The sequence below is a fragment of the Peromyscus californicus genome, unplaced genomic scaffold (assembly GCF_007827085.1).
Source record: "Peromyscus californicus insignis strain IS unplaced genomic scaffold, ASM782708v3 Scaffold_14__1_contigs__length_90479793_seg_2, whole genome shotgun sequence".
NCBI classification, from domain to species: Eukaryota; Metazoa; Chordata; class Mammalia; order Rodentia; family Cricetidae; genus Peromyscus; species Peromyscus californicus.
This window is the reverse complement of record NW_026294436.1, coordinates 6,511,339-6,529,191: the sequence shown is the minus strand read 5'-3', so window position 1 is coordinate 6,529,191 and position 17,853 is coordinate 6,511,339. Positions and strand designations below refer to the sequence as shown.

The window sequence follows — 17,853 nt, the reverse complement described above, 5'->3', positions numbered from 1 at the left end:
TCTCTCTCTCTCTCTCTCTCTCTCTCTCTCTCTCTCTCTCTCTCTGTTTCTTTTTTATTGGAAATTTAATTTAGGGGTTAGAGAGATGGCTCAGGGTTTAAAAGCATTTGCTGTTCTTGCAGAGGACCTAGGTTCCATTTCCAGCACTTTACACGATGGCTGCATCTCTAACTCCGGTTCCAGGGACGTGACTGCCCCTTTTGACCTCTGAGTGAACCAGATTATACGATATATGATATATATATATACGTGTGTGTGTGTGTGTGTGTGTGTGTGTGTGTGTATATATATATACATATATATATATATATATATATGATATTAAAATCTTATTTTTAATAATGTGTGCGTGTCCGTCTGTCTGTCGGTCTGTGTGGGTATGTGTTTGTGAGTGCAGGTGCCTGCAGAGGCTGAAAGCATTGGATGCCCTCGTGTAGCATGAATCTTAAAAGTTCTTATTAATAAAATCAAACCTGAGACCAGTTATTGGGGTGATGCTGGAAGGTCAGAGAGATAGAACAAGCCACAGCCAACCTCACCTGGTCAACTTCTCAGCTGATCTTGTTTCCTCAGACTGGAAGCTTCTGTGTCCTCATCCCAATGGCTCTCAGCTGAACTGTGCTCGAAACCTAAGAGCTTAACCAGCCAAATGCTTCTAGTTTCTGGTCTCCACACCTTATATATCTTTGTTTTGCCATCACTCCCTGGGATTAAAGGCTGGCTTTCTGGGATTAAAGGTGTGAGTCACCATGCTTGGCTGTATCCTTGAACAGATGGATTTCTGCCTCTGGAATGCTAGGATTAAAGGCGTGTGCTACCACTGCCTAACTTCTATGTTTAATATTGTGGTTGTTCTGTTTCTGACCCCAGATAAGTTTATTAGCATGCACAATATTTTGGGGAATACAATACCACATTATATATTTCTACTCTTATTTGAAATATTTGTATATTGATACAAATGTAAATTTATATCTGTCATACTTTATGTATGTTCTACTTCTGTTTAGGATATTTGGTATATTGATATATATTTAAGATTATTGTCTTATTGCATATCGCACTACATACTCTTACCTCTGTTATAAATATTGATATATATTTAAGATTATTGTCATATTGCATATCGCACTATATACTCCTACCTCTGTTATAACATCTTGTGTATTGTCACAATTTTGAGGTCATCGTTCTTTACCATACACTTGCTTATAGACTGTTTACCTTGTTTACGTGAAGCCTTAGTCCTTAGGTTATTTCGGTAGATAAGACTTATAGATTTATAGTCACCTATGCTTGTCATCTCTATAGTTATGTTAGTTAGGTTATCCAGATTTACAGATACATAGGTCAGATGGACAGGTAATCTTCAAACACTTCATAGACCTAGAGAATATGACATTTAAATAACTTAGAATTCTGTTGACGTGAGACACAATTGCTCCTGGCTGCACCAATTTGATCCCGAGAGAATGTTGGGCTTCTAAGATATTTCCATTTGGAAGTTTGTCTTCTTGGCACAAAATGGCCTACTGGGCAAGGAACTGCCCTTGCCTCGATGGCTGACAGTACAAATGCAATGCTGTCCTTTCTGGACAAGCAGGACACAAGGAAAACGACCACTGTACTCTGCCAAGACAGGGTAAGATGGTCTTTCAGAATTCCTGCTTTGGAAAATGGTCTGTCAGATACTTTAGGCCTGTAGCCAATTTGAATGCACCAACAATGCTGAGAAACATTAGGTGATTGTCCAGGCTGCCAGCTGTCTTGGTCTACTCTTGCAAGATTCCCGAAAGTTGCTTGCATCCATCTACCGTTTCTCAGGTACCATTATATTCCTTCTCAGGTCTTTGATGGGATTGAAGACTAGCAGTTATAGTTACAACTTAGTAGACAGAACATATTAAGTATAAGATTCAGGTTCTTTAGGATAGGACACCTTTTGGAATGATCTTTGTAACATGCCATTTACCTATGCTCTATACTTCTCTGGATTTTAGTATGTGTTTCTTGCTTGATATTGTTTGCATTGGTTGTAGTTCCATCTTATCTAGGTCATTATCCCTCATTACTCCTGGACAATATTTGATAACCATTCCTTTGTATATAGTCTTGTATTAGGTTAGAACCTTCTTATTTAGACCAAAAGGGGGAGATGTAGTGGGTAGCCATTCCAGCTTTGATCTGGAAGTTCCAACCCCCATTGAGACTTCGGCAACTGTTATGCCTACAAGGCGGGGCCAAGGGAGGCGCCTGGAGACCTGAGATCTGGATGGGCTGCATTCTCACTTGGTTCCGGGACCTTGGACGGTGAAGGTGGGCCAAGCAGAGCTCCAGAGAACACTGCTGGACTGTGATACACCTTCCCCAGACCCCGCGACCTACCTATCCCTTAACTTGTAAGTTACGCCATTAAATAAATCTCCTTTTAACTACATGGAGTGGCCTTAATAATTTCACCAATACCCTCGAGCTGAAGTTACAGGTGGTTGTGAGCCCCCTGACCTGGGTGCTGGGAACCTAACTCAGGTCCTCTGTTGGAGCAGCATGTGATCTTCACTGCTGAGCCGTCTGCTTACAGAATTCCCCCTCCCGGTCTTATTTTTTGGGACAGGGCCTCTCTCGTTGTAACCAGTTAGGGTAGGCTGGCTGCCCATGGAACCAGGAAGTCCCCTGTCCGCTTTCCCAGTGCTGTGACGAAAGCATGCACCAGTATGGCCAGCTTTTCTACATGGGTCCTGGGGATCAAACTCAGGTCTTTATGCTCAGGAGGCAAGCACTGAGTTATCTCTCCAGCACTTCCTCTATCCCGTACTCAGTCTTTTTGAGAGGGCATCGGGCAGGCAGATTGCTCACTTCTTACCTGTGGGCAAGAACCAGTGGATGAGAGGCCAAAATGGTCATTTGGGTCAAGTGATGCGGGAGGGAACCCTTTGCTCTCTATCTAGCTGGGAGAAGCGGGGATGGAGCCGTGAAGTGAACAGGTGGGAAGACATCATTAACACACTCCACAAACCCTGGCCAGCCCCCTAGGCCTCCTCCCAACACAGTTCTTGGGGCAGCACCTACCTGTCTCAGCTTTGACTTGTCTTTCTCCATTAGAGGAGAATACATCTCAGAAGACATCCCCTCCTTAACCTACCTGTGTCTCCAAGAGCTGCCCAGTGTCTGCCCACTCCAGTTCAGTGACTCTGTCCCCACAACCAGGCTGAAGAGTAGGGCTTTGTGTGCTGCAGGCACACTGTGGGTCCCATCACTCACTCCTACCAGAGCCTGGATCAGGTAGCCTCATTTGTTCCTTTACTGCTCCAAAGAGCCAGAATAGTGGTGTGTGTGTGTGTGTGTGTGTGTGTGTGTGTGTGTGTGTGTGTGTGTGTGTAGCAATAGCAGAGAGAGACAGAGAGACAGAGAGAGAGACAGACAAAGACAGAGAGAAAGAGACAGAGACAGATAGACAAAAAGAGAGAGACAGAAACAAACACACTGAGACAGAGAGGGAGACAGACAGACAGACAGACACACACACACACAAAGAGAGAGAGAGAGAGAGAGAGAGAGAGAGAGAGAGAGAGAGAGAGAGAGAGGAATATTCAGGGAGGGAAACAAGACCCACCGAGGTGAGCCACTCTGTTCTCTGAGGTTGGCACAAAGCCCCAGAGTTCTGATTGCTCTGAGACAGGAACAAAGGTTGAGACCCACAGGTTTTCACTACATAGTCTGGGCTGGCCTGGAACTTGCTATTTGGACCAGGCTGGCCTCAAACTTACATAGATCTGCCTGCCTCTCCTAAGCGATGGGATTAAAGGTGTATACACACATTCTTTTTTCCTTTATTTCGTTTTTTCTCTCTCCCCCTCTTTTGCTATGGCCAGTTTTTAAATTTTTTATTATTTAAAAAATGTTAATGGGTTTTGGGGATTGAACTTGGGTCCTCATGATTGTGTGTAAGTACTTTACTAAATCAGACATCTCCCTAGCCCCAGTTTATTTTATCTTTTATAACTTTTTGTTTTCTCTGAAGTTAATTATTGCTTCCTGTTTCTGTTTGTTGATGTTCTTTCTATGAACCAATGCTAATCATCAAATTCTTGTCTGGGAAAATTAATCTACAAATTAATATGCAAATGGTGTTATTTGTATACAGTTGGGAAGTGATTAAAATGAGATAAGATCACGAGGATGGGATTCACTTCCTGGTATCAGTGGCCATAAAAACAAGGCTACTTCCTCTGCTCTGTTTCACTTGGCCGTGTAGGATGGCAGCTGATCAGAAGCTACTGCTGTGTTTTGGATGTAACGGTCTTTAGAACTGTAGTCAAAAAATCTTCCTTTTCTTGGACACAGGGTCCTCTAAGTAGCCCTGGTTGTCCTGGAACTCACTATGAAGAACAGACTGGCCTCGAACTCAGAGATCCATCTGCTTCTGCTTCCCAAATACTGAGATTAAAAGCATGTACCCCCATGCCTGGTGATCAATAATCTTTTATTCTGTATAAATTATGTGGCCTCTGGTATTTTGCTGATCATCCCAGAGAAGTGTATAGTTTACAAGAAGGCCCTCTTCACTCTTCATCCTGTCTGCCACTGTAAATTTCTCAGTCATCCCCTGCCCTGTAGTGGGTCATCTGCAGGGGCTTGCTTTTCCTCTCTGACTCCATTCCCTGGGGAATCTGAAGATCCTCCAGGTAGACTCAGCTTTCCTCCCTCCTGTGGACCCTTTTGGTGCCCTCAATCAAGCCCATCCCCATTCCTTCTTGTCAGCCCCTAGGACCTAGAAACATGTTCCACCCAGGACCCCTAGCAGCCACACCTGGTGAGCTCTCAGAAGCATTCTGCACCAGGCAGTCCACACCCATCACACTGTACTCAGATTCAGAGGGGGAGAGAAAGAAGGAAGGAAACACTCACCCAGCACAGACAAGCTCAGATGTCAACACCTAGAATTACAATCATCCAAACCTAGATGTCCAGACATAACCAATAATATCCAGGATACTGTGTCTCCGCTAGAGCCCAGCAACCCTGCTATAGCAGCCCTGAGAAATGCAGTATAGCCAAAGCACAAGACAAGGACTTCACAATATCCATTTTGAGTATGTTCAAAGGCCTGAAAGAGGAAATGAATAAATCTATTAATGAAATCTATGAAAACACAAACAGTGAAATGAGATGAAGAAAATAGTTTAAGACACAAAAGTAGAAATAGAATCATGGTCAAGGTCAGCAAGCAAGGCAATAGCTACCCAAAATGGGGGCCAGGGACCTACAGGTCCCCCTTTTACTAATAAATGAGCTTCTGACTTAGGTTGCATGGGACGTCAGCAGGTCACCTTACCCATCATGGAGAGGCCTGCCCAGGCCACACAGGCACTCTGTCTTAGGTTGGTGAGCGCCCCCCAGGAATTACCCATCTCTGAATACTCATTATCATACAGACTCAATAGTGTGTGTGAGCTGCAGAGTTAACTACTGCCAAAGATCTCAAAGTGGCTCTGGGCTTGCAATCTGTGTGTTCAACACAGAAAAGACCAACAGAAGTCCTAACCCACCCATAGCCAGTAGGCTAAAGGCAACCGAGCCATTCCCTTCCTTAATGAGCCTTACTGCAAATTGGAGTCCTTGTAAGATGGTATCCCAAAAACAAATGGAACTTGAGTTTATAAATTTATAATTTCCAAGGCCAATTGAAATGTATATAACTATTGAATTAAATTTATCATGCCCAATAGAATGAGAGATTAATTAACTGTGGTAGCTACTTTTGCTTGATATCCTCCCTATGCTAATTCCCTCCTGGGTTTCACCCTCCTGAATGCTTAAGGGAAGTTCCTTGTCGATGTATCCTGCATAATGGGCGTTAACAGCTTAGATGTAAGATTGCAAAACATCTGTAGTGAACTTCTGCCTTCCAGGGTTCTTCCATTGTGCTGTAAGCCTGTATTTAAGACATTTTCCCTCCTTCAATAAAAGGCATTCGGCATTAAAAAAAAAAAATAGAATCACTAAAACAAACAAACAAAACCCCCCAAAAAACAAAACCCAAACTGAGGTAAAAATGGAAATGAAAAATTTAGGAAGTAAAAAACAAAAAACCAAAACCAAACCAAACCAAAACAAAAACCTTTGAAGTAAGCCTCACCAACAGAACAAGTGCTGGAAGACAGAACAGGCACCAAAGACAAGACAGAAGAAATAGATTCCTCAGCTAAAGAAAACATCAAACCTAAAAAACCCAGGCACAACCAGGAGACCTGGGACACTACGAAAAGACCTGATACATGAATAATAGGGACAGTGGAAGGAGAAGAAACCCAGGTTAAAGGCACAGAAAATATTTTCAACAAAACTATAGAAGAAAACTTCCCTAACTTAAAGGAGATGCCGGGGCTGGAGAGATGGCTCAGTGGTTAAGAGCACTGGCTGCTCTTCCAGAGGACCCAGGTTCAATTCCCAGCACCCAGATGGCAGCTCACAACTGTCTGTAACTCCAGTTCCAGGAGATCTGACACCTTCACTCCAATGCATATAAAATAAAATTAAATAAATTAAAAAAAGAGATGCCTATCAAGGTACAAGAAGCATAAGGAAAACAAAACAGACTTCACCAGAAAAGGAATTTCCCACAGATATAATAATCAAAACACTGAACCACAGAACAAAGAAAGACTAACACAAGCTGCCAGGGAAAGGACCAAATAACACACTGGGCAGACCCGTTAGAGTAACACCTGACTTCTCCACGGAGACTCTCAAAGCCAGAAGGGCCTGGACAAATGTTCTACACACTCTAAGAGACCACAGATGCTCGCCCAGACTACCATACCCAGCAAAACTTTCATCACAATAGATGGAGAAAGAAAAACATTCCACAATAAAACCAAATTTAAGCACTATCTATCTACAAATCCAGCTCACCAGAAGGTGCTAGAGGAAAACTTCAATCAAGAGAGGCTAATCACACCCCAGAAGATACAAGGAATAAATAAATAATCTCAGGCCAGCAAGTCAAAAGAGGGAAAAAGAAAAACAAGCAAACAAACAAAAACCTTACACCCTAATAACAAAATAACAGGAGTCAACAAACACTGCCCATTGATATCTCTTAATATCAATGAAATTAATTCTCCAATAAAAAGACACAGGCTAATAGACTAGATTCAAAAACGGGATCCATCCTTCAGTTGCATTCAAGAAACACAACTTAACATCCAGGATAGACATTACCTCAGGGTAAAAAGAGAGAAAAGGTATTCCAAGCAAATGGACCTAAGAAGCAAGGCAACATAGCTAATTTAATATCTGACAAAACAGACTGCAAGCCAAAACTGATCAGAAGAGATAGGGTAGGACATTGCATACTTGTCCAAGGAAAAATCCATCCACAGCACATTGCAATCCTAAACATTAACGCACCAAACACAGTGGAAGCCAAGTCCATAAAGGAAACACTATTACAGCTAAAATCACACATTGACCCTCACATGGTGATAGTGGGACCCCACTCACTAACAGACTGGTCACCTGAACAGAAACTAAACAGAAATACCGGAGCTAACAGCCACTGTAAAGCACATGGACCTAAGAGATATTTACAGAACATCTCACCCAAACACAAAGGAATATACCTTCTTCCCAGCCTCTCATGAAACTTTCTCCAAAATTAACTTCATACTTGGACACAAAGCAAGTCTTAACAGATACAAAAAATTTGAAATACCGTCCTACATCCTATCTGACCACCATGGATTAAAACTGGATACCAATAGCAACACAAAGAACAGAAAGTTTACAAACTTGTGGCAATTGAACAACTCACTACTGAATGAAAAATGAGTCAAGGCAGGAATAAAGACAAATTAGAAACTCTCTGGAATTGAATGAAAATGAAAACAGAGCATACCCCAACCTTAGGGCGTAATGAAGGCAACTCTAAGAGGCAAGTTCATAGTGTCAAGCACCTACACAAAACAACTGGAAAAATCTCATGTTAGTAACTTAACGGCACACCTGAAAGCTTTAGAACAAAAAGAAGAAATAAACAAAAAAGAGTAGACAGCAAGAAATAATCAAACTTAGGGCTAAAATCAATAAAATAGAAACAAACAAACAAATAATACAAGAATCAATGAAACAAAGAGCTGGTTCTTTGAGAAAATCAGCAAAATTAACAAACCCTTAACCAAATTAACCAAAAAATGGAGAGAAAAGATCCAGATTAACAAAATTAGAGATGAAAAGGGGGTCACGGCAACAAACACTGAGGAAATACAGAGAATTCCAAGGACATATTTTAAAAACCTGTACTCCACCAAATTGGAAAAACCTAAAAAAATGGATAAATTTCTTGATTTATACCACCTACCAAAGTTAAATCAAGAACAGTATAAGAACAGACCTATAATCCCTAGTGGAATAGAAGCAGTAATTAAAAGTCTCCCAACCCTCCCTCTCGAAAAAAGCCAAGGGCCAGATGATTTTAGGGAAGAATTCTAACAGGCTTTCAAAGAAGAATTAATGTCAATATTCCTCAAACTATTCTGCAAAGTAGAAACAGAAGGAAGTTGCCTAATTCTTTTTTTGAGGCCACAATTACCCTGATATCTAAACCACATAAAGACCCAACAAAGAAAAAGAATTACGGACTAATTTTCCTTGTGAACATAGATGCAAAAATTCTCGATAAAATGCTTGCAAACAGAATACATGAACACATTCAAAAGATCACCATGATCAAGTAGACTTCATCTCAGAGATGGTTCAACATGTAATTAAGTAAATGTGATCCACTATATAAACAGATTGGAAGACAAAAAACCCATGATCATCTCATTAGACGAATAAAAAGCTTGGACAAAATGCAACACCACTCCATGATAAAAGTCCTGGAGAGTTAGGGGTACAGGGACATATTACATAATATGGCGATTTACATTAAGCACGCAGCCAACATCCACCTAGAGGGAGAGAAACTCAAAGCATTTCCGTTAAAATCATGAACAAGACAAGGTTATCTACTCTCTTCATATCTATTCAACATAGAACTTGAAATCTTAGCTAGAGCAGTAAGACAACTGAAGGAGATCAAGGGGATACAAACAGGAAAGGGAGAAGTCCAAGCATCTTTATTTACAGATATGATTCTATATACAAATGACCTAAAAATTCCACCAGCAAACTTCTACAGCTGATAAACACTTCCTGCAAAGTTTCAGGGTACAAAATTAACTCACAGAAATCAGGAGCTTTCCCATATACACATGACAATGAGCTGAGAAAGAAATCAGGGAAATACCTTTCACAATAGCCTTTAAAAAATTGTGGTAACTCTAACCAAGCAAGTGAAAGACTTGTGTGACAAGAAATAACTTCCCATCTTTGAAGAAAGAAATTGAAGATATCAGAAGTTGGAAAGTTCTCTCATGCTCATGGATTGGTATTATTAATATGGTAGAAATGGCCATCTTACCTAAAGCAATCTACAGATTCAATGCAATTGCCATCAAAATTCCAACACAACTCTTTACAGAATTTGAAAGGACAATTTTTCAGTTTCATATATGGAAACACAAAAAACCCAGAATAGCTAAAACAATCCCAAATAATAAAAAAACTGCTGGAGGTATCACCATCCCCGATCTCAAGTTGTACTACAGAGCTTTAGTAATAAAAACAGCCTGGTGGCCGGGCTGTGGTGGAGCACACCTTTAATCCCAGCACTCAGGAGACTAAAGCAAGCAGATCTCTGAGTTCGAGGCTAGCCTGAACTACATAGAGAGTTCCAGGACAGTCATAGTTTCACAGGGAAGCCCTGTCTCGAAGAAACAAAACAAACAAACAAGCAAACAACCCAATCATGATATTGGTATAAAAACAGACACATTGATCCATGGACTTGAACTATCATCCACTTACACTTCAACAAATGGTGATGGTCAAATTGATGGCCGCATGCAGAAGAATGCAAATAGAACCATACTTATTACCCTGCGTAAAACTCATCTCCAAATGGATTAAGGACCTGAACATAAAACAATATACACTGAATCTGACAGAAGAGAAAGTGGGAATCGACTTGAATGTATTGACACAGGAGAATTCTTTCTGAACAAAACACAGATAGCACAGGCACTAAGCTCTACAATTAATACATGGGACCTTGTGAGATGAAAAAGCTTCTCTATGGCAAAGAACACCAACACTCAGCCGAAGCAGCGACCTTCAGAATGGGAAAAGATTTGTACAATCAGACATCTCATAGGCTAATATCTAAAATGTATAAAGAACTAAAAAAGAAAACCACGGACATGTAGAAAATAAATAACCTAATTTAAAAATGGGTACAGATCTAGACAGAGTTCTCCAAAGATGAAGCACAAATGTCTGAGAAGCACCTAAATAAATGTTCAACACCCTTAGTCATCAGGGAAATGCAAATCAAAACTACTTTGAGATTTCATCTTCCATCTATCAGAATGGTCAAGATCAATGGAGTGAATGACAGCTTATAGCAGCAAGGTCGTGGAGTAAGGGAACATTCCTCCACTGCTGGTGGGAGTGCAAACCTGTACAGCTCCTAGGAATCAGTGTGGCCTAGAGTCGATCTACCTCAAGATCCGCGTGTACCACTCTTGGGCTATACTCAGCTCAAAAGACTCCCTATCCCACCGCAGAGACCCTTGCTCAACAGTGTTCATTGCTGCTGTTCACAATAGCCAGGAATTGGAAACAGCCCAGATGTCCATCAAGGGATGAATGGAAAAAGAAAATGTGGTACATTTACACGATGCAATGTCACTCAGTTGTTTAAAAAAATGAAATCATGAAATTCACAGGTGAATGGATGGAGCTAGAAAAAAATCACCCTGAGTGAAGAAACCCAGACCGAGAAAGACAAACATGATATGTATTTACTTATATTTGGATGCTAACTGTTAGGTAAGTCCTTGATAAGTAGGCTGCAATCCACAGAACCAGAGAGGTTAGGTATAGAGTAAAGGTTCTCAACTTTCCTAATGCTGTGACCCTTTAATACAGTTCCACATGGGGTGATGAAGTCCCACATAGATGTCTCTCATCAAGAGTACCAGGAATAGGTTACATCTAAAGAAGTTGTTGGCCAACGGGGCCCCATGGAAACCCCAAAATAACCCAGGCTATTGCTGAGGTTATTGGTTTCTCTATACAAATTGGTGGTAAGGCCCAGTTGCTGAAGACAACACCTACATTATCCGCTAAACACAGAGAAATCGAGATGGTGGCTACCGAGAGCCTTCATCCCTGCTGACTAGTGTTCATGGTGCTGGAAGGTACTCTGTACACTACCAGAGGAGAAAGGTAAACACCAGCCCAGCTACAAACCCTGCACTCTATAATGGTGACCTGCCTGCAAGGTTCACTGGTAAAACAGTGGCATGAAAGTTGTAGAAGTAGCCAACCACCATTTGGTTGGAATTCAGGCACACTCCATGAGATGGAACTCATGCCTGATACTTCCCTGGGTGGCTAAGAACCTGAGACTAGATAGGCCTGAACCTAGGAGAAAACCAAACACTACTGTTCTGCTAAAGGGATGTAGTAATAAAATGACTCCTAAGGACATCCTGCTATACTCATAGATTAGTGCCTTGACCAACTATCATCAGAGAAGCTTCCTTCTGCAGCAGATGGGAACAATGACAGAGTCCTAAATGGGATGTCTCCATCAAATCCCTCCCCTCAGGGTTCAGGGAACCCTGTGGAAGGGGAGGTGGGAAGACTGTAAGAGCCAGAGGAGATGGAAGACACCAGAGAAACAAGGCCTTCCAGACGCAACAGGACTGATGCACATACGAACTCACAGAGACTGTGGGAGTGTGCACAGGCCTGCACAGGTCTAAGCTAGATGGGGTTCCAGCACTGAGACAGGACGTGGACACAAGCCCCCATCCCTAGCCTAGAAGCAAGCTGCCATTGTTAAACACTCGCAAAGGAAAACTAATTTTCTCCAATGGAGTCTTGCAAACCACACTTAAGGGCAGGGTCCAGGCCCAGCAGTGGCTGGCTGTTGCTAGAGTTTTCCTGCCCGGCCCACGGTCAGGACAAATCTCTCTCACCCGCCAGTCCCACAGCCGCTCAGACCCAACCGAGTAAACACACAGAGACTTATATTGCTTACAAACTGTATGGCCATGGCAGGCTTCTTGTTATCTAGTTCTTCTATCTTAAATTAACCCATTTCTATTAGTCTATAAGTTGCCACATGGCTTGTGGCTTACCAGTACCTTCCATCTCACTTCTCATGGCAGCGGCTGGCAGTGTCTCTCTACCTCAGCCTTCCACTTCCCAGAATTCTCCTCTCTCCTTGTCCTGCCTATACTTCCCGCCTGGCTACTGACCAATCAGTGGTTTATTTATACAGAGCGATATCCACAGCAGCTGGCCAACACAAAAGGAACTCAGTGGTATTTTTGGAGGTTTTTGTCTCAATACTTTGTCTGGGCTCCTCCCCACTACCTTACAGGTCTCTTATGTTTTCCAATTTTGTTTTTATGGGTTTTCTGTATGTGAGAATGTGTCTCTCAAAATCTATGTGTGTTTCTTGTGCTTGTTTTTTCTTTGGATCCTTTTTTTCCGTCTTATTCTAATATTAATTAATTATTATTATTATTGTTTTAGATGCCTGTTTGAATTCTAATGAAAGAGAAAGAAAGGGTGTGGATTTGGGTGGGTGAGTAAGTGAGAAGGGTTTGGGAGGAGTGAGGGAGAGGAGACCTTAATCAGAATATATTATATGAAAAATCTATTAAAAAATAATCTTCCGCCAGGCAATGGTGGCGCACGCCTTTAACCCCAGCACTCGGGAGGCAGAGCCAGGTGGATCTCTGTGAGTTTGAGGCCAGCCTGGGCTACAGTGTGAGTTCCAGGACAGGCTCCAATGCTATACAGAGAAACGCTGCTTCAAAAAACCAAAATAAATAAATAAATGTAAATAAATAAAAAATGAAAAACAATCTTCCTAGGGGGAGGGGGAGAATTAAAAATGAAGCAAAATGAAGGACCAGTTTAGGCACGTTAGGGGTTAAGGGTGCTTGCTGCTAAGACTGACAGTCTGAGTTCAATCCCCGGGATCCATATGAGAGAAGGGAAAAAGTGACTCCTGGAGGCTGTCCTTTGTCTCAGAAGAACATAGAAAGCTGTTGGCTGAGCGCAGCAGTAGGCAGAATCCAAAAAAAAAAAAAACTCCTGGTTTTCAGGGTCCCTCACTGGGCAAGAATGTGTCGTCCCCACTGCCTTTCTCGACTAAGCCACACCACAGAAACAAGGGCACAGCATCCCTTTGTCCTCTCCCCAAACTACTGAGGAGATGGCTGGGCAGGTAAAGGCGCTGGATGACCTGAGTCAAGCCCCAGGAATCATGGGAAGGTGGAGGTGGAGCACCAACCCCCAAAGACCGTTTTAGCTAATGTGGAGTTGCGAACCTGTGGCCCTAGCATGTCAGAGGCTGAGGCAGAGGACTCTGAGGCCAGCCTGGACTACACAGTGAGATGCTGTCCCCCTCCCCGGCACCCAAACAGTTTTTTTCCTCCCTGGGGGCATAGTTCTGACAAACAACTTCAGTTAACTTCTAAATTATCACAACTTTGTGAATATTCATAGCAGGGCCTTATACTATGACTATTTGTTTCTGTTTGTATGTGTGTGTACATACGTGTGTGTGTGTGTGTGTGTGTGTGTGTGTGTGTGTGTGTGTACTCATATGAAGGCCAGAGGTGAACTTCAGGGGTCTTCCTTAGTTGCTCTCTCTCTTGGGACAGATCCCTCAGTTTTATCCGGAACTTGCTGAGGTAGCTGACTTAGACAGGGTCCCTCCCATCCTGGCCTCCCCAGTGCGGGGATTACTAACACACCCACCCCACCACACCCAGCTTCTTCTTTACTGAGACGGCTCCCAGCCCTGATTATCTTGACCCATACACCTCTTTTGTTTCTCCAAAATCTAATAAATCAACAATTCTGATAATCAAACTGTCATTTAAGTCGTAGGTGTCTACTGAAGGGTCAGACTGGGGCATCTCCTGTCTCTAGTTTTCCCGTTCTGTCTGGAACAACTTTCTCATGTCGCGATGTCCTTTCATCGAGGGAATGTCCGCCCTGTCTCTTCCTTGAGCTTCTGGTTTCTCTTCCCCTCTCATCTTTCCCGGTTTCCTCCTTCATTTTAGGGGAGCACTTCCCCTAGGAGCTTCCTGAGAAAGGGTAAATTTTTAAGCGCCCTCAGAACTCTCAACCTAATTCTACTTGGTTAGCTTGCCTACGTGGAGAATATCTCCCAGAATTCTGCTCTGCTGTCTTCTAGCTTCTCGGGGCTTCCTTTTCTCTTCCTTTCTTTTTTATCGTTTGTGTGTGCAACCGTTGCACACACAGGGAACTCAGAGGACAAGTTGTGGGACGGGAGCTGGTCCTCTCCTCCGTGTGTGTCTCAGGGATCAAACGCAAATTGTCAGGCTTGGCTGCAAGCTCTTTTGCCCTCTGAGCAGTCTTGCCAGCCTCGACACTTCTCTTTAACCTATATTTAACCACATAACCACATTTCCCATGTGATTTTCTTTTGCTTGCTTTTTTAAAACTCCTCAAAAGATCATCAATTTATGAGTTCTTCTGTGTGTTTTTAAAATGAATATTATTACGAATCTGTGGGAATGAATTATGAATGTGTCTTTATCCATTGAGCGTTCTCACCAGCCCTGGCTGTCTTTTTTTTTTTTTTTTAAATCATATATTACTCTTTAATTAAAATTTTGCTTAACAATGTTTTCTTGTCAATGGGATAGTTTCAAATATTTAAATTTGATAGAAAAGCATTTTCAACAATGTACCATTGTAAGAAAAAACTTTAGAAAAAATCCTATCCTTTATATGGCGTGAGGTGGAAAATGCCACGAAGATCTCCTGCCCCACCCTGAGGCCCCTTTCTGAGTGTCTCACGTGGGTCTAGTGTACTTTAAACAGAACTTTCAAAAACAATTTTGTGTTTAAAATTGCTATCTTGATCCTTTGATTCCTTCTTCCTTCCTTCCTTCCTTCCTTCCTTCCTTCCTTCCTTCCTTCCTTCCTTCCTTTAAAATTTGAGACAAGGTCTCTCTATTATGTAGCCCTGGATGTCTTGGAACTCATTATCTAGACCAGGCTGGCCTTGAACTCACAAGATCCACCTGCCTCTGTATCCCAAGTGCTGAGATTAAGGGAATGTGCCACCATGCCATGCCTTTGACAGTCGCTCTACAGTTGTGTGAATATAGACAAATGTGCATACTCGGTTGGCCACATCGAATGACAACTACATTATCAGCTTGGACTATGCAGCACATCCTGGTTACATAGAGCCCAGGACATGGAGGGGAACTGTCTGCCCTTAGGTGAAAAGGTGAGTCGGGGCAATATGGAAATATCAAACCTGGATGTGGGGGTGGGGGAGAGTGTGAGTCCTGGCCCACACTACGAACTGATTGTGACAAACAGGTGATAAATGTGACCCTCCATTACTGTCTCACAGTAGATCCCTACATCCATGAGCGACCCCACGTCTAGAAGCTTTCTGCTTTAAACCAGTGGCCAGAGAGTAGTGGCCTGAACCCAGAACCTGGGAGGCCACTCTGGTCTTGGGCAGGCACCAAGTCATCCAGCGTCGGTTGTATGTTTAGGAGTCCTGTGAAAAAGAACTGGAAAGAATGGAGAGAAAGGAATCCCACTGGCCCCAGGAAGTCCTCTCAAGAGTACATCACATGCTGGAGCCTTGAAGTGATGCCTCAGTAATAACACGAAGGGCTGGGGAGGCAGCTCTCTGGGTAAGGTGCTCATTGTGCAAGCATGAGGACCTGGCTTCAGATCCCTAGATCGCCCCGAAAGCCAGGCGAGGCAGGGCGCATCTGTGATCCCGGTGCTTCAGAATCGAGGCAGGACCAGAGACAGGAGACCCCAGAAACTCACAGGCATGGTGTACACAGTGGCCCAACGTGTACACAACTACAAAATGACACAGAGGAAGATGTGGAGTGACACCTGAGAGGTGGTCCTCTGACCTTCATACATGCACCACGGCACACATGTCTGACTCACACACAGGAGTACACCCACATCACACACACAGGAAGGTTTTAGCAGACAGTGGCCCAGCAGAGCGGGAAGAGGCAGAGATGGGAAGAGACACTCCTTGCAGCCCCACTTATATTTGGGACAGCCATAGAACTCATCATCCAAACTGGGACACTTCGGAGAGTGTAGGGCACCGTGGATAATTATGCTGGGGCCACAGGTGTCACGTGAGACTGTCCCAGCGGGCCAGGATATACAGACTCCCTCCCTCCCTTCGCACAGGACCTCACTCAACCCTTAAAACAGTCTTCACTTTGGATCTGGACATCATCTCTGGCAGGGTAGTCACGTGGTCTGAGTCACAAAGCTAGGGGTTAGCATGTAACCTTAGGGGACTCGGATTCCGGACTCCTTGGTGTCTTTTCCTTGCTTGTTCAGAAAGGAGGGTACTAGGGGCAGGGGAAATAGCTCTCTATTGGTAGAATGCTTGTCTAGCACGCCCCAAGTCCAGGGTTGGAGCACGCCAGGCATAAACCAGGTACGGTGGTGCACGCCTGTAATCCCGTCACTGGGGAGGTCGAGATCAACAGATCAGAAGTTCGAAGCAGGGGTTCTGGGGGCTGGGAAGACGATTCAGCTGGGAAAGTGCCTGCCTCACAAGCATAAGGCAAAGACAGGAGCTTCCCTGGAGCTCACTGCCTGCCGGCCTAATGGAATCGATGATCTCTGGTGTGAGACCCTGCCTCAAGAAACATGAAGAACTGAGAAAGACATCCAACACCACTCTCTGGCCTCTACACGCACACGCACACCATGCACAGGCACACACATGCCACCCCCACCTCCACACACAAAATTCAGGTCATATTTGGCTATATAGTGAGTTTAGACCAGTCTGGGATACACGAGACCTGATTTAAAAAAAATATACATACCCTCCCCAGCTCCCCCGCAAAAGAAAATTGGAAAGATTTGAAAGAAAGGAGAAGCTTAACTGTGGCTGGTCTTGGGGCAGGGACGCCACAGAAACAGTAGGCTAGGTGATGCAGGAAGGTCTGGGCAGACATTTCAGATGTCCAGTGAGCCTGGGGGTCAGTTCTACGTTCAGGCTCGTGAGAGCCCAAGGGAATCTTGAGGCGCTAGCGTTTCTTGCTGGTGGGATGGAGTCAGCCAGCTCCATACTTCTTGTCCAACTACGCTCAGATATGCTCAGGTATACACCTACTCAAATCTGCCCGTTTCTCAACAAGGAAGTTAGGTCAGTTCAAGCCATGCAGGTGCAAGCCACTGGAAATAACCTTGCTGGTAAGATTACTCACATCAGTGGAGATGCATGCACACAGAGGCTCATGTGCACACACATCCTATATATTGGCCCAGTTACTATTATCCCTGACATATACATACACACACACACACACACACACACACACACACACACACACACTGGGTACACACAGGCTTTGGGTTGAGATGTTCAACAATGACCACGTGTCTCACCCGAATGTAACACCCCAGCCTCTGCCCTGGGAATCATTGCCTCTCACCACTCACGAAGGGTGGCAGCCTCAGAGCCCAGCCTTTATGCAAATGCTAAACCCAGCTCCCTCCATCTTTTCTCTCCTCTCTAATTGACTGTTTTCCCTTCTTGCCTGGGTCTGCGGGAGCCCTGGGTCACCATTCAGAAGGGATCTCCCCCCCACTGCCTGGCCCTTCCAACCCAGGCTCCCGGCTCCTTTAATCTAGTTACTTATCCATCAACACACTGGGAGAAAGACACAAAGG

At 43.7% G+C, this 17,853-nt stretch overlaps 1 long non-coding RNA gene across 2 annotated transcripts in view; it reads right to left on the bottom strand.

Annotated features, from left to right (window-relative positions):
• Positions 1-17,853, bottom strand: part of LOC128109584 (uncharacterized) — a 48,863-nt gene that overhangs the window by 30,598 nt on the left and 412 nt on the right. The gene's annotated exons all lie outside the window — the stretch shown is intronic.